Source organism: Dendrobates tinctorius, unplaced genomic scaffold (assembly GCF_039654945.1).
Source record: "Dendrobates tinctorius isolate UK_male_01 unplaced genomic scaffold, ASM3965494v1 ptg000107l, whole genome shotgun sequence".
Lineage (NCBI taxonomy): Eukaryota > Metazoa > Chordata > Amphibia > Anura > Dendrobatidae > Dendrobates > Dendrobates tinctorius.
Window position 1 is genome coordinate 21,118,561 of NW_027361775.1, and position 22,656 is coordinate 21,141,216.

A 22,656-nucleotide genomic window follows, 5' to 3' on the forward strand; every position below is an offset into this window, starting at 1 on the left:
AGCCCAACAACGGTTTTGTACACCTGTAAATAATAAATTAGGCTGCCGCGCTAGTAACAAGATACAATAGGACTACTGTCCCCAAATACTTCAATCACCATATAGTCCAGGAGATGGCACTTACTTTTGAGTGCCTGAAATTATGGTTGTCCAGATCTTCCGTTTGTGCAACTGGATATGCAGTCTTTGGATGCAGTCCAAGAATAGGGAGCGTCCTCCCGTTTCACTAAAAGTTCCCACTTACTTGTGTCTGTGAGCTCCGGCAGTCAGCCTCAACCGATGGCGCATAGTGGGAATGAGCCCTATAGAGCACATAGTGGGAATAAGCCGTCATGAAGCACATAGTGGAAATGAGCGCTAATAGAGCACATAGTGGGAATGAGCCCTAATAGAGCACAAAGTGGGAATGAGCCCTAATAGAGCACATAGTGGGAATGAGCCCTTATACAGCACAAAGTGGGAATGAGCCCTTATAGAGCACATAGTAGGAATGAGACCTCATAGAGCAGCTAGTGGGAATGTGCCCTAATAGAGCACATAGTGGGAATGAGCCCTAATAGAGCACAAAGTGGGAATGAGCCCTAATAGAGCACATAGTGGGAATGAGCCCTTATACAGCACAAAGTGGGAATGAGCCCTTATAGAGCACATAGTAGGAATGAGACCTCATAGAGCAGCTAGTGGGAATGTGCCCTAATAGAGCACATAGTGGGAATGAGCCCTTATAGAGCACATAGTAGGAATGAGCCCTCATAGAGCACCTAGTGGGAATAAGCCCTCATAGAGCACCTAGTGGGAATGTGCCCTAATAGAGCACATAGTGGAAATGAGCCCTAATAGAGCACATAGAGGGAATAAGCCTTAATAGCGTACATAGTGGGAATGAGCCCTAATAGAGCATATAGTGGGAAAGAGCCCTAATAGAGCACATAGTGGGAATGAGCCCTCATAGAGCACATAGTGGGAATGAGCCCTCATAGAGCACATAGTGGAAATGAGCACTAATAGAGCACATAGTGGGAATGAGCACTCATAGAGCACATAGTGGGAATGAGCCCTCATAGAGCAATTAGTGGGAATATGCCCGCATAGAGCAATTAGTGGGAATACGCCCTCATAGAGCACATAGTGAGAATGAGCCCTCATAGAGCACATAGTGGGAATGAGCCCTAATAGAGCACATAGTGGGAATGAGCCCGCATAGAGCACATAGTGGGAATGAGCCCGCATAGAGCACATGGTGGGAATGAGCCCGCATAGAGCATATAGTGGGAATGAGCCCGCATAGAGCACATAGTGGGAATGAGCCCTCATAGAGCACATAGTGGGAATGAGCCCTCATAGAGCACATAGTGGAAATGAGCCCTCATAGAGCACATAGTGGGAATGAGCACTAATAGAGCACATAGTGGGAATGAGCCCTCATAGAGCAATTAGTGGGAATATGCCCGCATAGAGCACATAGTGGGAATACGCCCTCATAGAGCACATAGTGAGAATGAGCCCTCATAGAGCACCTAGTGGGAATGAGCCCTAATAGAGCACAAAGTGGGAATGAGCCCTAATAGAGCACATAGTGGGAATGAGCCCGCATAGAGCACATAGTGGGAATGAGCCCGCATAGAGCACATAGTGGGAATGAGCCCGCATAGAGCACATAGTGGGAATGAGCCCGCATAGAGCACATAGTGGGAATGAGCCCGCATAAAGCACATAGTGGGAATGAGCCCGCATAGAGCACATAGTGGGAATGAGCCCTAATAGAGCACATAGAGGGAATAAGCCCTAATAGCGTACATAGTGGGAATGAGCCCTAATAGAGCATATAGTGGGAAAGAGCCCTAATAGAGCACATAGTGGGAATTAGCCCTCATAGAGCACATAGTGGGAATGAGCCCACATAGAGCACATAGTGGGAATGATCCCCAATAGAGCACATAGTGGGAATGAGCCCCAATAGAGCACATAGTGGGAATGAGCCCTAATAGTGCACATAATGGGAATGAGCCCTAGTAGAGCACATAGTGGGAATGAGCCCTAGTAGAGCACATAGTGGGAATGAGCCCTAGTAGAGCACATAGTGGGAATGAGCCCGCATAGAGCACATAGTGGGAATGAGCCCGCATAGAGCACATAGTGGGAATGAGCCCGCATAGAGCACATAGTGGGAATGAGCCCGCATAGAGCACATAGTGGGAATGAGCCCGCATAGAGCACATAGTGGGAATGAGCCCGCATAGAGCACATAGTGGGAATGAGCCCGCATAGAGCACATAGTGGAAATGAGCCCTCATAGAGCACCTAGTGGGAATGAGCCCTAATAGAGCACAAAGTGGGAATGAGCCCTAATAGAGCACATAGTGGGAATGAGCTCTAATAGCGCACATAGTGGGAATGAGCCCTCATAGAGCACATAGTGGGAATGAGCCCTCATAGAGCACATAGTGGGAATGAGCCCTCATAGAGCACATAGTGGGAATGAGCCCTCATAGAGCACATAGTGGGAATGAGCCCTCATAGAGCACATAGTGGGAATGAGCCCTCATAGAGCACATAGTGGGAATGAGCCCTCATAGAGCACATAGTGGGAACGAGCCCTCATAGAGCACATAGTGGGAACGAGCCCTCATAGAGCACATAGTGGGAACGAGCCCTCATAGAGCACATAGTGGGAACGAGCCCTCATAGAGCACATAGTGGGAACGAGCCCTCATAGAGCACATAGTGGGAACGAGCCCTCATAGAGCACATAGTGGGAACGAGCCCTCATAGAGCACATAGTGGGAACGAGCCCTCATAGAGCACATAGTGGGAACGAGCCCTCATAGAGCACATAGTGGGAACGAGCCCTCATAGAGCACATAGTGGGAACGAGCCCTCATAGCGCACATAGTGGGAACGAGCCCTCATAGAGCACATAGTGGGAACGAGCCCTCATAGAGCACATAGTGGGAACGAGCCCTCATAGAGCACATAGTGGGAACGAGCCCTCATAGAGCACATAGTGGGAATGAGCCCTCATAGAGCACATAGTGGGAATGAGCCCTCATAGAGCACATAGTGGGAATGAGCCCTCATAGAGCACATAGTGGGAATGAGCCCTCATAGAGCACATAGTGGGAATGAGCCCTCATAGAGCACATAGTGGGAATGAGCCCTCATAGAGCACATAGAGGGAATGAGCCCTCATAGAGCACATAGTGGGAATGAGCCCTCATAGAGCACATAGTGGGAATGAGCCCTCATAGAGCACATAGTGGGAATGAGCCCTCATAGAGCACATAGTGGGAATGAGCCCTCATAGAGCACATAGTGGGAATGAGCCCTCATAGAGCACATAGTGGGAATGAGCCCTCATAGAGCACATAGTGGGAATGAGCCCTCATAGAGCACATAGTGGGAATGAGCCCTCATAGAGCACATAGTGGGAATGAGCCCTCATAGATCACATAGTGGGAATGAGCCCTAATAGAGCACATAGTGGGAATGACTTCTGGCGTGTCTCCTTTACCTACAGCACAGTGTGATAAAGCACCTAGGGTAGAGACGCACCTATTAGATGTAGTTCTATAAACATTTTAAATAGATTTTGTCAGCTCCAAATTGCATCCTAAACTAACCACATATCCTCCGCTCCTATAAAAATTGTTCCTTTCTTCTTTTCTTTGTAGCTTGCTTCTTGTCGAAAAACACAACTTTATTCACATATACAAATATGAGTTCATGGACACCTTTAGCATGGCTGAGCGCCTCTTGCTTAAAAAAAGTCAGGAAGGTGCACTAAGGCATGCAAGGGGTGAACCAAGCACCCTAACTAACTTTGTCTTTTACAGAAAAGTTGCGGTCATTACTATTCTGAATAATATTCTATGATCCACACATAAGACCATAAGAGGACATCAGCTAATCTGTATCTAAATAACACTTTCTATTAATCAGCCATATGCTAAGATCCTCTGACACCTCCGCACTGTATTTTTATTGCACTGTGTTTAATATGGTCTAATTAAAATACTTTCCCGCTGTTCTGTTATCAGTCTGTCCAAATTGTAACAGCGCATTCTGAATACTGCATGTGTCTTGGCTCTCACCTCCCTAGCAACTATTTGACAGACTTGGGCAAGCAACTGCAGAATGGGTAAAATGGATAATGCAAGGTCTGGACCCCACCAAGTTCCATTAAAAGGAATCTGTTAGTAAGTTGAACCCCCTCAAACCACACATATGCGCATGCAGTTATTTGACATGCAAATCCATCCACATCTTTATATCCTCTATATGTTGCTACATTCCAATAAGATTAGCATTTAAATTAATATGCAATAGCGGCATTACGTGCTTTGGGGCTAAAGCCCCCGTCTCACATAGCGAGATCGCTAATGCGTCACCGGTTTTGTGACGCAACAGTGCCATTTTTTCGTCATCGGCGTCCCGCTGGCCAGAGCGCATCTCTGTGTTTCTGGATCGTTGCTGCGTCGCTGAAGAAATCTGCCTGTTTGACAGCTTACTAGCGATAATTTAGCGACGCACCAGCAATCCCTACCAGGTCGCATCGTTGTCGGGATCGCTGGTGCGTCGCTAAGTGAAACAGGACCCTAAAGCCCCCCTTACACATAGCGATATCGCTAGCAATATCGCTGTAACGTCACCGATTTTGTGACGTAGCAGTGATATCGCTATGTCTGATACCTACCTCCGACCGGCTCCCCCGCTGCTCATCGCTGGTCGCGCGAGAACGTCCTGGACCATTTCTCGTCGTCTGCTTCCTGCTGGGCTTCCTGTGGTGCCGACGAGCAACGCGTGGATGCGGGTGGGAGGACGTCAAGATCGCCGCGTCTGACAGGCAAGTAGCGACCCCCGACCCCTGCTATGTCGCTGGTGAGATCTGCCTGTGTGGCAGCTCACTAGCGACCACTTAGCGATGCACCAGCGATCCATATCGTTGTCGGGATCGCTGGTGCATCGCTAAGTGTAACGGTACCCTAACAGAGCACTTCTTGAGCCCCTGACACCAGAGGTTGTTTCCCGGTCCAGCAGCAGCCTCTTTTGGTTTATTGATAGCTCACTGTCAGATTTTCCTGCCTGGCACCTGATGTCACACAGACAGTGAGATATCGATCAACCTAAAGAGGCTGGAGCTGGGCGGGGAAACAACTTCGGGAGGCAGAGGTTCGGGAAGTGCTCTAAAACTTCCAGAGCACTTAACACTTAATTTGCATATGAACTAAAACTCCCAATTTTTCTTGTACGCAGCAATAGCTAGAAGATCTAAAAGTGTCAATGAATTTACATTTCAAAGACGTGTATGTTCATATATGCAGTTTGAGGGGGTTGCTTTTACTGACAGATTCCCTTGACGCTAAACATAAGATTGCATGCTAAGCATTACATGATTGTTACCTTCCACAGTGCTTATGAGCTTTAAGACTGGTACTTGTCCTCTACAAAGCTAAAATAATTCAGTTTTTTTAAATCCATTTACATGTTCAAGTTAGACATGGTTTAGACATTTCTAGTACATAGTGCTAATCCAGAATTATGCATAACTAATTTGAAGAAAATTTCAAAGTGTCTTTTTAAAAAAGTATGACTATTAATGCAATTAAGAGTGAAAGAAAAATAGCATGTCTTCAATGCTGTCAGCTTTGATCATGGCCAAACCAGTCCTTCTAATCAGCCCAATGATCAACTCGCATTGTTCTGTGGACTACTCAGGAATATACTGTACATAGAAACTGAAACTGCAAACTTTAGAGTTGAGCAGTAAAGAAGATAAGAAGGCTCTTACTATTAAAAGGGCCTACCAGCCCAATTACTGTAAGAAGGCTTAATATCATTAAATGAGAGTTGTACGGTACTTTCAAAACAATTTGAGTAAATTAATGATAAAATCATATGTAACAAAACTTTATAATTAGAGATGGGTGAACTGAACAGTAAAGTTCGGCCCCCCGAAACACCCGGTGTTTGTCTCGCTGTCATGTGCATGACATTGTGGCAAACACTGCTTTTGAACTGCAGTAAAGTCATCACTGCCAGTCAGACAGCCACAGTTACCACACTGTCAAAAGACAGCGTGAGCCCGCAGCTATGATCACGAGTCACTGGTGTCGGCTGATGGGACTACTACTGCCGCTACTAACAGTGAGAGCAGGAGCGGCTGATGGGAGCATTCGTCAGCCGGCGCCTGCACTGTAAATAATAATTAAAAAAACGGCATGGGTTCCCCTGTATTTTTCATAGCCAGCCAGGCAAAGCTCACAGCTGGGGGCTGCAACCCTCAGTTATCAGCTTCAGCAAGGCTGGCAATCAAGAATAGAGGGGTCCCTCTATTTTTTAAGTAAATAATTTAAAAAAAACGGCCTTGCTAAAGCAGACAGCTGGGGGCTGGTATTCTCAGGTTGGTAAGGAGCCATGGATATTGCACCCCCAGCCTAAAAATAGCAACCCGCAGCCACCCAGAAAAGGCGCATGTATTAGATGCGCCAATTGTGGCGCTTTGCCCTGCTCTTCCCATTTGTCCAGTAGCAGTGGCGAGTGGGATTAAGATTTGTGGGGTTGATGTCAACTTTGTATGTATATGTATACACACCCACCATCCTGGTGTATGTCCAAACTTTGCACTGGGGACCATCGGACTGTAGTTTCGCCTTTCGGACACTAGTTACGGCAGGGTGGGCTTGTAGAAGTTACTTCAGCCATGTAGTGTAGTCTTATCGAAGATACTGCAGCCATGTAGCGTGGGCTTATACAAGATACTGCAGCCATGTAGGGTGGGCTTATAGAAGTTACTGCAGCTGTGTAGCGTGGGCTTATTCAAGATGCTGCAGCCATGTAGGGTGAGATTATAGAAGTTACTGCAGCCGTATAGGGTGGGCTTATAGAAGTTACTGCAGCCTTGTAGTGTGGTCTTATAGAAGTTACTGCAGCCATGTAGTGTGGGATTATAGAAGATACTGCAGCCATGTAGTGTGGGCTTATAGAAGATACTGCAGCCATGTAGGGTGGGCTTATAGAAGTTACTGCAGCCATGTAGGGTGGGCTTATAGAAGTTACTGCAGCCATGTAGGGTGGGCTTATGGAAGTTACTGCAGCCTTGTAGTGTGGTCTTATAGAAGATACTGCAGCCATGTAGTGTTGGCTTATACAAGATACTGCAGCTATGTAGGGTGGGCTTATGGAAGTTACTGCAGCCATGTAGGATGGGTTATAGAAGTTACTGCAGCCATGTAGGGTGGGCTTATAGAAGTTTCTGCAGCCGTATAGGGTGGGCTTATAGAAGTTACTGCAGCCTTGTAGTGTGGTCTTATAGAAGATACTGCAGCCTTGTAGAAGATACTGCAGCCATGTAGTGTGGGCTTATAGAAGATACTGCAGCCATGTAGGGTGGGCTTATAGAAGTTACTGCAGCCATGTAGGGTGGGCTTATGGAAGTTACTGCAGCCTTGTAGTGTGGTCTTATAGAAGATACTGCAGCCATGTAGTGTTGGCTTATTCAAGATACTGAAGCTATGTAGGGTGGGCTTATAGAAGTTACTGCAGCCATGTAGGGTGGGCTTATAGAAGATACTGCAGCCATGTAGTGTGGGCTTATAGAAGATACTGCAGCCATGTAGTGTGGGCTTATAGAAGATACTGCAGCCATGTAGTGTGGGCTTATAGAAGTTACTGCAGCCATGTAGTGTGGGCTTATAGAAGTTACTGCAGCCATGTAGGGTGGGCTTATAGAAGTTACTGCAGCCATCTAGGGTGGGCTTATAGAAGTTACTGCAGCCATGTAGGGTGGGGTAGGCTGGGTGTATATAAGATACTGCAGCTATGTAGGGTGGGCTTATAGAAGATACTGCAGCCATGTAGTGTGGGCTTATAGAAGATACTGCAGCCATGTAGGGTGGGCTTATAGAAGATACTGCAGCCATGTAGGGTGGGCTTATAGAAGATACTGCAGCCATGTAGTGTGGGCTTATAGAAGATACTGCAGCCATGTAGGGTGGGCTTATAGAAGTTACTGCAGCCATCTAGGGTGGGCTTATAGATACTGCAGCCATGTAGGGTGGGGTAGGCTGGGTGTATATAAGATACTGCAGCTATGTAGGGTGGGCTTATAGAAGATACTGCAGCCATGTAGTGTGGGCTTATAGAAGATACTGCAGCCATGTAGTGTGGGCTTATAGAAGATACTGCAGCCATGTAGGGTGGGCTTATAGAAGTTACTGCAGCCATCTAGGGTGGGCTTATAGAAGTTACTGCAGCCATGTAGGGTGGGGTAGGCTGGGTGTATATAAGATACTGCAGCTATGTAGGGTGGGCTTATAGAAGATACTGCAGCCATGTAGTGTGGGCTTATAGAAGATACTGCAGCCATGTAGGGTGGGCTTATAGAAGATACTGCAGCCATGTAGGGTGGGCTTATAGAAGATACTGCAGCCATGTAGTGTGGGCTTATAGAAGATACTGCAGCCATGTAGGGTGGGCTTATAGAAGTTACTGCAGCCATGTAGGGTGGGCTTATAGAAGATACTGCAGCCATGTAGGGTGGGCTTATAGAAGATACTGCAGCCATGTAGGGTGGGCTTATAGAAGTTACTGCAGCCATCTAGGGTGGGCTTATAGAAGTTACTGCAGCCATCTAGGGTGGGCTTATAGAAGTTACTGCAGCCATGTAGGGTGGGGTAGGCTGGGTGTATATAAGATACTGCAGCTATGTAGGGTGGGCTTATAGAAGGTACTGCAGCAATGTAAGGTGGGCTTATAGAAGATACTGCAGCCATGTAGTGTGGGCTTATAGAAGGTACTGCAGCCATGTAGTGTGGGCTTATAGAAGGTACTGCAGCCATGTAGGCTGGGTGTATATAAGATACTGCAGCTATGTAGGGTGGGTTATAGAAGATACTGCAGCCATGTAGGGTGGGCTTATAGAAGGTACTGCAGCCATGTAGGCTGGGTGTATATAAGATACTGCAGCTATGTAGGGTGGGCTTATAGAAGATACTGCAGCCATGTAGGGTGGGCTTATAGAAGTTACTGCAGCCATCTAGGGTGGGCTTATAGAAGATACTGCAGCCATGTAGGGTGGGGTAGGCTGGGTGTATATAAGATACTGCAGCTATGTAGGGTGGGCTTATAGAAGATACTGCAGCCATGTAGTGTGGGCTTATAGAAGATACTGCAGCCATGTAGGGTGGGCTTATAGAAGATACTGCAGCCATGTAGGGTGGGCTTATAGAAGATACTGCAGCCATGTAGGGTGGGCTTATAGAAGGTACTGCAGCCATGTAGTGTGGGCTTATAGAAGGTACTGCAGCCATGTAGGCTGGGTGTATATAAGATACTGCAGCTATGTAGGGTGGGTTATAGAAGATACTGCAGCCATGTAGGGTGGGCTTATAGAAGGTACTGCAGCCATGTAGGGTGGGCTTATAGAAGGTACTGCAGCAATGTAAGGTGGGCTTATAGAAGATACTGCAGCCATGTAGTGTGGGCTTATAGAAGGTACTGCAGCCATGTAGTGTGGGCTTATAGAAGGTACTGCAGCCATGTAGGCTGGGTGTATATAAGATACTGCAGCTATGTAGGGTGGGTTATAGAAGATACTGCAGCCATGTAGGGTGGGCTTATAGAAGGTACTGCAGCCATGTAGGCTGGGTGTATATAAGATACTGCAGCTATGTAGGGTGGGCTTATAGAAGATACTGCAGCCATGTAGGGTGGGCTTATAGAAGTTACTGCAGCCATCTAGGGTGGGCTTATAGAAGATACTGCAGCCATGTAGGGTGGGGTAGGCTGGGTGTATATAAGATACTGCAGCTATGTAGGGTGGGCTTATAGAAGATACTGCAGCCATGTAGTGTGGGCTTATAGAAGATACTGCAGCCATGTAGGGTGGGCTTATAGAAGATACTGCAGCCATGTAGGGTGGGCTTATAGAAGATACTGCAGCCATGTAGGGTGGGCTTATAGAAGTTACTGCAGCCATCTAGGGTGGGCTTATAGAAGTTACTGCAGCCATGTAGGGTGGGGTAGGCTGGGTGTATATAAGATACTGCAGCTATGTAGGGTGGGCTTATAGAAGATACTGCAGCCATGTAGTGTGGGCTTATAGAAGATACTGCAGCCATGTAGGGTGGGCTTATAGAAGATACTGCAGCCATGTAGGGTGGGCTTATAGAAGATACTGCAGCCATGTAGTGTGGGCTTATAGAAGATACTGCAGCCATGTAGGGTGGGCTTATAGAAGTTACTGCAGCCATGTAGGGTGGGCTTATAGAAGATACTGCAGCCATGTAGGGTGGGCTTATAGAAGATACTGCAGCCATGTAGTGTGGGCTTATAGAAGTTACTGCAGCCATGTAGGGTGGGCTTATAGAAGTTACTGCAGCCATCTAGGGTGGGCTTATAGAAGTTACTGCAGCCATGTAGGGTGGGGTAGGCTGGGTGTATATAAGATACTGCAGCTATGTAGGGTGGGCTTATAGAAGGTACTGCAGCAATGTAAGGTGGGCTTATAGAAGTTACTGCAGCCATGTAGGGTGGGGTAGGCTGGGTGTATATAAGATACTGCAGCCATGTAGTGTGGGCTTATAGAAGGTACTGCAGCCATGTAGTGTGGGCTTATAGAAGGTACTGCAGCCATGTAGGCTGGGTGTATATAAGATACTGCAGCTATGTAGGGTGGGTTATAGAAGATACTGCAGCCATGTAGGGTGGGCTTATAGAAGGTACTGCAGCCATGTAGGCTGGGTGTATATAAGACACTGCAGCTATGTAGGGTGGGTTATAGAAGATACTGCAGCCATGTAGGGTGGGCTTTTAGAAGATACTGCAGACTTGTAGCACTTCTTGTACTGATTATTGCAAAATGGAGTTGAAGGCGTTTAATATTTTATCTTCTAAGGAGTTTTCTCTATGTAAGCGGTATCGCATAATATAATTAATTTAGAATTAGAAGTATGCATAAAGATTAGAAAGTAGCTGCACTATATGCTGTGCACTTGTGTTACACTCATTATTTGCATATTAACAATTTATTGACCCTTATGAGATACCAGCCCCAAACTCACTATAAAAGGCAAAACTAAAATCATAGGAAATTACATGAGACATAATTGCAAATGTTCAGTTACTCCTTTACAAACAACATGACTGGAGTAATGGTATAATATTCTGCCAGTCGTTCCACCCCTGTGGTCAGGAAGTGCCAATTTTCAGCATCACCCTCATTTCTCCTTTACCTCACCAGTTTCGTAACCATAGCAACTGAAGATGCCTAGTTTCCACAGCAACAAGAAACGAGTGAAGTAAAATAAGAATGATCTGCCCTTTACCATTAGCTCCATTACGTGGCAGTATGTTTATGTTGTGAGATTTAGCACATGGATTGCACTCCAGTAAAAATTAGGGGGACTCTGCTATTAACCATTATGAGTCCTTTAAAATGGCCCAATGAATCAGTGAAATATTGCTCAAGTACTGTGCATGCTGTATGGGGGAGATTACAATAAATACACTGAGTAATGTGCTCGACAATGTCCTAGAAAAGCGGCTATTACAGAGCACTGCAGGATATTGGAAAGTTCCCGGTATTTTTTCATAATTTGCTTTTTTCGCAGTTTTGCTTAATAATAAACCTGATTGCAAAATCTGTAGCAAAATGAATCTTGTTAACTGAGCCAAAGCACAAACTCTGTTGACTCCTACATACCCAAAAGATTTTCGTCCTTTAAGAACATAAGGATAGAAACGATATTGATCACTGCAGCATGATGGCTCAGTGGTTAGCACTGTTGACTTAGAGTTGAGGTTTTCGGTCCTAATTAGACCAGGACATGCAATGAGCCTGCATGTTCTCTCCATGAGAATATTCCACTTTCCTCATAAACACAAATGCTACAGATACACTGTAATATGTGTCGCTCGATGGTAATTCTCAGAAAAGTGGTGTGACATAAAACATCTGTGCAACTTGCGGTCCACATTTGGAAAAATTTTCTCTGTGTCACAGGCCTCAATGTAACCCCATTGCAAAATCAGTATGTGCAATGTTGCAGTGCAGTACTTTGATCTACGTGTTGCACAACAGCAGTTATCTGAAAAGTCACCCAACAAAATACCTGCAAAGCTCATCCACGACGAGCAGTCACTAGACTATTTTAGTATACATAAAACAGCGAATTTGCAGACAAGTCACACACAAGTCACATGTGATCCGCACTGAAGTCTATGACAAGTGAGCCATGTGTGACTGGCGACTAGCGACAGAAATCCAACTAATTTGAGAAACTTGGCGACTCCGTGTCAAAGTCACAATGCAACACAATAGAAAATCATTAGGTGCAATGAGACACTGCAATTTCTGTTTTGTGTAACGCATGTCGCTGTGTATTCCTAGCCTTTAACAGACTTGTGAGATACAGGGGTTATACTTTTATCCTATAATTTACATGACGAGGCAGGCTTTTAGTTATTATTTGTGAGCCACGAACAGGAGTGAGTCCATATTTACAGACCGTTAAGGGTATGTGCACACGTTACGTATTTGGAGCAGAAATGTCTGCACCATTTCTGCATCTCTTGGCAGGAGAATCGCATCGGCATTAGTAAGGCCAGGATCAAACATATGAGGAATACGGACGAGTCTTGCATGTTAAAGGGAATCTGTCACCCCTTTTTTGAGATATCATATAATGATATCATTCAATTGTGTGTCACATAAGGATTCTCTTAGTACTTTTGCTTCCCCCTGACCCCGCACCTTTCATGCATAAATACCTTTTTTATATCGGTTCAGATGCATGTAAACTGCCGGACCGCTGGGCGGGGCTTATTCACCTGCTCCCCCCTCCCTGTCTTGCTCTACGCATTTCTTCTTGTGTAGAGCAAGACAGGGAGGGGGAAAGCAGTTAAATAAGCCCCGCCCATCGGACCGTGGCAGTTTATATACATCTGAACCGATATAAAAAAGGTATTTATGCATTAAAGGTGCCCTTAAGTTTAAATATATCTGGACTAAGATGAGGCCAAAACAAGCCAAAATAATCCAAAAATACACATACAGTATTTTGGGCAACACATCATTAACATAGAGCATGTGGTTGTGTAGTACATACCGTAATGTGAGTAGAAGTCGCTCCTCTGCAGATATAGCTTTGCGCATCCTTGGGTCCTGAAAGGTTATCCCAGGGCGCACTGTCTCCAAGAGTAGATCAAATGTTGCAATGCTCATGCGACAGTATTGGTAAAAAATTTTCTGGATGATCCCTCAGAGAAGAATAGAGGCGGTGAAAATGACCTCTTGTGAGTCGCTGCCTCAAAAGTGGATGGACCCACATGCGTCTCCCCCTCCGCGGATCCACTATCACTGGGTATGGGTAACCAAAGCGGCGTGACAAAAGCCAGTTGAAGAGAACCTGCTCAGTTGTGTTGAAACTCAGACTGTCTGCCATGTTGCACATGCAACACCAACACACCTAGTCAAGGCAAGGTCACAAATGGACAGAATGGAGGTAGCCACCTGTTCCAGAGCCAATAAATAGGGTGTAGGCTAATGATTTAAATAGTTAGCAGGCCTCAAAACTGTTAAATGTCCATTTTGCAAGCCTGCGAGAAAATCTCGCCATACGGATTACATACGGATGTTTACATGAGCAAAATACGCGACCACACCTTGCTTACGGATTATATGCGGAGCACTATTTAGGGGTTATTCATCCATATTACGCATGTAAAATACGGACCGTATTTTGCGTCGGTTAGTGTGACCCCGGCCTAAGGGTGAAATCTGCAGCAAAAACGCTGAAAGAATTGACATGCTGCAAATTTAAATTTGCAAGTCACAAATAAGTAACGTGTGCATGAGACTTCAGGATTCTCATTCACTTTGCTGGCATCAGAAGATCCTTCAGGTTTTGTGACAAATTTGCACTGAAAAAAGCATTTAAACAGCATCGTGAGAACACAGGCTAAGGCCAGGTGCACACGATCTGGAACTAGCAGCGCTTCGATGCAGAGCATGTCCGCTGCTTCCAGATTGCTGCCGTCTATTGAACGCAGGTACCATAAATCTGCATGTAATCACTGAACCGTGCGGATTCACCTCATCCAGTACATCGTATGAGAGAAATTTGTCTTGCAGAGACTAACGTCTCCGCAAGATAAATAAACATGCTGCGGTCTGGAGAGACGAGCCGCTTGTCCATCTCCGTTAGTGATCCACTGCGTCTGTGGATGCATAGTGGACATGGGATTTCTTGAAATCCCATCCACTATGCTGTAACATCCGGCTGCTGCGGGTTTGACGCTGCATAAGTACGCAACATGTGCACCTACCCTAAGTCTTTCAACTATACTGTTTTCTTTTTATATTCCTTTCCTGGTTTTGCTTACAAGTGATGATGGAACATACTGACCAAAATACTAAAAACGAATATATTCAGCTCACTTTTCTTACTTGTCACGTTGGAGGCAGTTCTTTGATGAAGGTGCTAGGAAATGTCGCAAGCTGACATAAATGCAAAGATCCAAATATTCCAGCACATCTTCTTACTTAAAAATAGAATCTTTATTGATAAATCTTCATTAAAAATCCAGAAGCAGGATACAGGTAAAAAACCATGGTAAAGACAGGCATTTACGCGTTTCAACTCAACAGAGTTGGACTCTGTTGAGTGCTGGAATATTTGGATCTGACCAAAATACTACCATGAAAAAAATGGCCTTTTTGGCATATAGAATACCTTTTTCATCTTTTTTTGCTTCCATGTTTTCCACCTAGATGCTGCAGCTAAGTCCGAGGTCACATTAGCATACAGCATCTGATGCGATATGTTAATGACACTCTGCTAAAACTCTGCAGTGAGTGTGAGCCGACTGTCAGTGTTCTGTGATCCGATCCTCTCGCATGTGAGAATCTAATCACAGATGAGGAGAAGGAGAGATTAATCTCTCCATCTTCTCCATTACATGTCTCGGTGTATATCAGATGGCACTCAGATGACATCCGAGCGCCGTCGATGTTTTGCATGCATCCATTGACTTGAATTTGTGTGCGCTATGGGAGATATGCTGCCAATCGCAGAATGCTGCAAATTTTTTTCTCATGCCAAATCGTCATGAGAAAATATTTGCAGATGTGCTCTGCCTCATTGAATATCATTCCTGATTATACGTCAGTATGAGCAAACATTAATCCTCTCCTTCTGGCAGCGGACAAATTAAGGCCCATTTAGGTTTGAATCAGGAACAGGCATTCTGCCGAACATTTGTTTGTCAATTATCAGATCCAATGAGATGTGAAAAGCACGTGAAGTTTCTATGAAATGATATTCTATGAGCCCAGAACCATCATATTAATAACTAAACCGGCCATTAAATGACTGCTGATCAGCTTGAATAAAGACAACTGGCAGTCATTTAGTGGTTGGCTAGTGCAGGGTTCCCCAACTCCAGTCCTCAAGGCCCACCAACAGATCATGTTTTCAGGATTTCCTTAGTATTGCTCAGGTGATAATTGCTTCACCTGTGCAATACAAAGGAAATCCTGAAAAAATGATCTGTTGGTGGGCCTTGAGGACTGGAGTTGGGGAACCCTGGGCTAGTGCATATATTGATCTTTTGTCCCATCTGTAGATGGCTATAGTGATTGACTAGTGTATATGCCCCTTTCGTCCCATCTGTAGATGGCTAGTGTATATGGACGTTTCATCCCTGTAAGGATTCCGGACTTTCCTTTGTACCTGTTCAGCCTTATCCAAGATGGAGTCTTGTATCTCGCCTTGTCATGGAATTTCCTGTCTGTTCTGATTATTTAAGTCCAGGCCGTGTGTTCCTCTTTGCCAGAGTATTTTGTTGCTGTTGGCTCCTGACCGCCTGCCTGTCTACTGGTGGACTCACTGCTGCTGCTCGTTACTCGGTGCTCTGCCTTTACACGTTCTGCTGCCTACAGTCCTCTGTGCGTCTCCCTGATGCTGTCTGTGTTTAACTACTGTCTGGACTCCTAGTGTGGAACTATTTGCCTCTGGATCTGCTGTGGCCTGTTAAGAATCCTGACATCACCATCTCCTCTAGGCCTGTGTTTGCTGGGCTTCGGTGCTAGACTTGTGCTGGACTTTCATATAGTGACCTTCTCCTGTTAATGCCACTCCTGTATAATGCTGGATTTCTGCACTTTAGTGCTGTGTGCGTCCTCATTCATAATATAGCTGGACTTCCTTATTAAACACGGTGTGCTTACACTCATACTTACTGCTGGACTCCCACGTTTAGTGCCTTGTGCACACCTGCGACATATTACTGTTGTACTGGTTCATATTAGCAGTCGCGCACCACTCTTCAGTTACACTGTACATTTTAGTATTGTGCTGTGCAATCGTTACTGTTGCAGGAAGTGCTCTGTTAGTTTTGCTTTACTTGCATCATTCTATATTGTGCTGTGTTTTTGTTACTATTGCAGGAAGTGCTCTGTTAGTTTTGTTTGTCTTGTTAATTGTCGGATTTCTGTAGCTGCACAGCGAGAATCCCAAGCCTTACTTCCAGCGGTCTCCCATTCCTCTCCAGCTGCAGAGGAGGTTGCTCAGCAAACTCGTCGGTCTGGGCGCTCTGCCCAGACCAGCGCCGTGGGTTTGTTTGCTGCTGCCACCTCTGGTGCAGCTATGACAATACATGCTGCTCAGCAGCGAGATTCTCCAGGGACTAAGTCCCCATGTCGTGCCTCTGAGCATGCCCGTGGAGCGATCTCCCATTGGAGATCGAAGGTCACGTGCTCAGGTCCTGTTCGGATTGGCCCATCCGAGAAGCCAGGAAGGGCCCGGACGCTCGCGGCGATAAAAGTTTTGCATGGCCACTCGGCCATGCGCTAGGATAAAACTGTATTTACAGACTATGTGGGGTGAGTGATGTATGCACGCATGAATGTGCCTGGTGAATGACTCATTAAGAAACCCCTACCCTTGGTACGCATGTCTTGTGCAGCCTAGCCTGCTAGCGCCCAGGCTTAGGCGTAGGTAGAGGTAGATAGAGAGGATAGAGGTAGAGTCAGGGACTCGGCACGCCTCAGTGCACGTGCTCCATAGCCTGCGTCTATAGCGGCGTTCACGGCAGCGACGCCGCGCGTTCAGTGGGCCTAGAAGGACTCTAACCCCGTGTCCTTGGGGTAGAGTTCTGTGGCCGTACACGGTGCGCTCTTTTGGCCGGGCTCTGTGAGCTTAGCAGGCTTCGGCATTTACGTTCAACGGTTGTGCGGCTCTGTACATTAACAAAGTTCGCTCCTGTTTACATTGGGTGATGTAACCCACGTGTGACTGGTTTCACACCGCTTAATTCTTCCACCATTACATCGCAGCAGTGTACTTCCTCTGCACGGTGGACCCCGGGCTGTGAACGCACCTACTATTTTATAAATTGGTGCGTTCCGCCAGCCCTAACATTATCCTAACGCCAGGGTCTGGCTAGTAATGGTGGATGAACAGCAACTGCTGCAGTACATCCGGCAGCTGCAGGGCAGGTTGGCGGCTCTCGAGCGTTCAGCCTCAGCTGCGGATGTTACTGCGGTCGCTGTCCAGGCAGCCACAGAGGCTGTCTCCTGTGTGACCACAGCCATCCCTGCCCCGACTTTGTCCCGCCTCCTGCTGCCCGAGAAGTTCTCGGGTGATAGTGCTTCTTGTAGGGGTTTCGTAAGCCAGTGCTCAATACAGCTGGAGCTGCTGGCCGCACGATTCCCCTCTGAGCGGACTAAAGTGGGATTTATTATTTCCCTCTTGTCGGGCAGGGCTTTGGAGTGGGCCACACCGCTGTGGGAGTGTGGTGATCATGTGGTGCAGAGTGTCTCGCGGTTCTTGGACACTCTGAAGCAGGTCTTCCTGGGACCACGAGTCACCCATGACACCGCGCTCCGGCTGCTGGCGTTGTCACAGGGCTCGTCCATGGTCAGCCACTTTGCCATCCAGTTCCGGACGCTGGCCTCAGAGTTAGAGTGGCCAGATAAGGTCCTCATTCTGGCATTCTGGAGAGGTTTGGCTGGCCATGTTAAGCACGCTCTGGCCACCAGGGAGATTCCCACTACACTGGAGGAGCTTATCACTGTCTCCACCCGTATAGATCTTCGCTTCGCCGAGCGAAGGTTGGCGCGGGACCAGTGTAGGCAGAGGTTTAGGTTGGCACCTAGTTTTACTAAACCTCTGGAATCTTCCGATCGGGCGTCCGAGCGTCAGGGGGCTTCCCGTGAGGGATCCAGGCCCCGGTCCGCTCGAGCTCCTGTGAGCTGTCATGTTTGCCGGCAGTCCGGTCACCTTGCCAACCGGTGCCCACAGCAGCTGAGATAACGCTCGCGCCTAGTGGCCGTAGGAGGCGGCGCACTGGAATCAACGACGTTTTCCTCCAAGCTGTCCTTTAAGGGGACACTTGAGTTTGATTCTTCCACTCTGGCGGTGGAGGTTTGCGTGGATTCCGGGGCAGAGGGCAATTTTATGTCGTCAGCCTTCGCTCAACGGCACGCTATACCCCTGGTTATGATGTCTACACCAGTCACCGTCAGAGTGGTGAACGGCGCCATTTTACCCTCACAAATAACCCACCAGACCGTCCCCTTGTTACTCTCGGTGGCTCCGTCTCATCAGGAGACGATATCCCTCCTCGTCATGCTCGCGGGTATTGACCAGGTACTTCTAGGGGTCCCCCGGCTGCGGTACCACTCCCCCCATATAGAGTGGTCCTCAGGGAGGATTATTGGGTGGAGTAAATCATGTGAGGGTAGATGTCTGAGGGAGTGCGTTCAGGTTGCCTCCACCGAGGTTCCCGCTGATCTCTCCTCACTCCCCAAACACTATCGACAGTATGCGGACTTGTTCTTCAAAAAGGTGGCGGAGACCCTTCCACCGCATCGCCCCTATGACTGTCCTATTGACCTCTTGCCTGGTGCTGAGCCTCCCCCGGGGTTGAGTCTATCCCCTATCTCTCCCGGAGACAGAGGCCATATCTCAATACATCAGGGAGAATCTGGCAAGAGGATTCATTAGGAAGTCAGTGTCACCAGCGGGGGCGGGATTCTTCTTCATCCAGAAGAAGAGTGGGGAACTACGTCCTTGCATTGATTACAGGGGTCTTAACGCCATCACCGTTAAGAATAATTATCCTCTGCCCCTGATATCAGAGCTGTTTGATAGGCTATGGGGAGCGAGGGTGTTTTCCAAACTTGATCTGCAGGGGGCTTACAACCTGATTCGCATCCGTGATGGGGAGGAATGGAAGATGGCATTTAACACCAGGGATGGGCACTATGAATACCTGGTGATGCCCTTCGGCCTCTGTAATGCCCCGGCCGTCTTCCAAGACTGTTATGAATGGGTCACCGAGGAGGAAAACTAAACAAGCTAAGTCACAGAAAACCAGAGAGGTTGGTAACTATGCAGATTGCAGACCCCTGTTCCTAACCACACAACTAGCAGCAGCCGTGGAGCATTCCTACGATGAATCTAGACGCCTCGTCACAGCCAGAGGACTAAATAAGCCTAAAGCAAGAAAAGGGGAAAACTAACTGCCCCAGAGCAGACCCCAAAGAAATAGACAGCCCCCACACATGTATTGACGGTGAAACAAGATGAAAACACAAACACAGGCAGGAAAATAGGCTGAGCAAACGATGGGGCCCAAACTAACTAGAAAGGACAGGAAAGGAAAGACACTGCAATCTGCCCAAAAAACCCTACAAAAATAATGTCCAACACTTCTGATAACAAAATTAACCCTGAAGTCACTAGACTTCACCCACTATATCAGCACTCTGAAATATTCTGAGACAGAGCAAAAAAGAGGCCAATCTAATAAGGGACAAAAATTGGCAAATACAGATAAATGAGAGTGGAAATTCAGCACAGCCCCAGCCGGGGCTGGCTGACCACACAAAAAACTGAATAGACCAACAAAATCAAGTGGGAACATTAGCAGAAACACTTAGCTTGAGATGACTGGAACAGAGCTGAAAACCAAGACCTGAAAAGCCAGAAGGAATCACCAGCACCAGAATAGGGCGTCGGCTGTCTTAAATCCAGTCTGAGATTCCAGAGATCCAATCGTTATCCTCATCATCAAGTGGCAGATCTCTACTAATTAAATCAACCTCACTACCTCCTGTTACCACCAGAGGGAGCCCGGAAGGAGAACTCACAACTGGTAGACCAGAAAATGAGTTCACAACACAAGACTTTGTGAACAATATCTTCCGGGATATGCTTACCACCTCAGTTGTAGTCTATCTGGATGATATTCTCATCTACTCTCCAGATATTGACTCCCACCGGAGAGATGTTTGCAGAGTTTTCGATCGCCTGCGGGCAAACTCCCTCTATGCCAAGTTGGAAAAGTGTGTGTTTTAGCAGGAGTCCTTGCCTTTCCTGGGCTATATCATCTCCGCCCGGGGATTGGCCATGGATCCTGCCAAGCTAAAGGCGGTGATGGATTGGCAGGAACCTCATTCTCTCAAAGCGGTGCAGCGCTTTATGGGGTTCATAAATTATTATCGCCAATTCATCCCCTGCTTCTCGACTTTGGTAGCACACTTGATAGCCCTCACCAAGAAGGGTGCAAATCCCAAGTTGTGGTCGGAACCGGTCTCCAAGGCCTTCTCCTCCATTAAGTCCCATTTCGCTAGCGCTCCCATTCTACATCGCCCTGATGTAGATAAGCCCTTCATTCTGGAAGTGGATGCCTCTTCTGTCGGTGCTGGAGCGGTCCTGTTTCAGAAGGACACGCAAGGTCGGAAGCACCCATGCTTCTTTTTCTCCAAGACCTTCACACCGGCGGAGACAAATTATGCCATCGGGGACAGGGAGTTGCTAGCGATGAAGTTGGCCTTCTCGGAGTGCAGACACCTCCTGGAGGGGGCTCGCCACCCTTTCCAGGTGTTCACCGACCACAAAAACTTGGTCTATTTGCAAACAGCCCAGCGGCTAAACTCTCGCCAGGCCAGATGGTCTTTGTTCTTTTCCCGGTTCCACTTCACCCTCCATTTTCTCTCCGGGGAGAAGAACATCTGGGCCGATGCTCTCTCCCGCTCTGTGGTGTCATCGCAGGAAGAGGAGGAGGAGCCTCAGCTGATTGTCCCATCCGAGAGCCTGAGGACTGTGGCTCCGTTTGCCATTGAGTCAGTACCTCCAGGCAAGACATTTGTCCCTGCCCGTCTGCGACCGGAGGTCCTCTCTTGGGCTCATTTGTCCAGGGTGGGTGGACATTTCTGGACAAAACGGACCTCTGAGCTTTTGGCAAGGACGTACTGATGGCCGCATATGGCCCGTGACGTCAGGGATTATATTCAGGTGTGCGTCTCTTGCGCCCAGAATAGGTCCTCTCGGCAGCGGCCCGCTGGGCTTCTTTTTCCTCTGCCGGTAGCGGGCAGGCCCTGGGAGATTGTTGGTATGGACTTCGTGGTGGGGCTACCCAAGTCCAGTGGCAGCACGGTCATTTGGGTCGTCACTGACCATTTCTCTAAGATGGTGCACTTGGTACCTCTCCCAGTTACCTTCAGCGCGGGGCCTGGCAGTGTTGTTCATGAAGCATGGTTTCCGCCTGCATGGCATGCCGGACAAGATTGTCAGTGACCGGGGTCCTCAGTTTGCGTCCCGGTTTTGGAGAGAGCTTTGTTCCCTGCTCAGCATTGAGCTGAATCTCTCCTCGGCCTATCATCCCGAGACGAACGGGTTGGTAGACAGAGCCAACCAGACCCTGATCACATATCTTCGACATTTTGTCTCGGCCAGGCAGGACGACTGGGCATCCCTGCTGCCGTGGGCAGAGTTCACTTTGAACAATGCTGTGGCTGACTCCACCGGTCAGACCTCATTCCTCCTAAATTACGGTCAGCATACGCACGTCCCTGTGCCCATGCCAGTGTCATCCACCGACTCCAGAGTGGCAGACTGGGCGGTGGAGGCACGCAACATTTGGGATCGCATCCAGGATGCTATCCGGGCTTCCAAGGAGAGAATGAGGACCTCCACTGACGCACACCGGCGCCCTGCTCCGACTTTTGCCCCTGGCGACTTGGTGTGGCTCTCCGCCCGAAACATCAGGCTGCGGGTAGAGTCCGCTAAGTTCGCACCACGCTACATTGGCCCCTTCAAGGTCCTCGAGCAGATCAGCTTTGTGGTCTACCATCTGGCCCTTCCACCACACTTGGCTATCTCTGATACATTCCACGTGTCCCTCCTTAAGCCTGTTCACTTGTCCCGGTTCTCAGAGTCATCTGCCGGGACATCAGACTTGTCTTCGGACAAGTTTGAGGTCAATGCCATCGTGGGATGCAAGGTGATGCGGGGCAGAAAGTTTTATTTGGTGGATTGGAAGGGTCATGGTCCAGAGGCTCGGACCTGGGAGCTAGTGGAGAACATTCACGATCCTCTTCTCATTGCGGTGTTTGAGCGCAGCGAGGCTCAGAGGGGAGGGGGCCCTAGGAGAGGGGGTAATGTTAGGCATCGGATTTCTGTTGCTGCACAGCCAGAATCCCGAGCCTTACTTCCAGCGGTCTCCCATTCCTCTCCAGCCGCAGAGGAGGTTGCTCAGCAAACTCGTCGGTCCGGAGTCTCTGCCCAGACCAGCTCGGTGGGTTTGCTTGCTGCTGCCACCTCTGGCGCAGCTATGACAATACATGCTGCTCAGCAGCGAGATTCTCCA

General features: G+C 47.8%; 1 protein-coding gene across 3 annotated transcripts in view; it reads left to right on the plus strand.

The window, feature by feature from the left end:
- CLCN2 (chloride voltage-gated channel 2) overlaps positions 1 to 22,656 on the plus strand; it is a 186,969-nt gene that overhangs the window by 139,662 nt on the left and 24,651 nt on the right. The gene's annotated exons all lie outside the window — the stretch shown is intronic.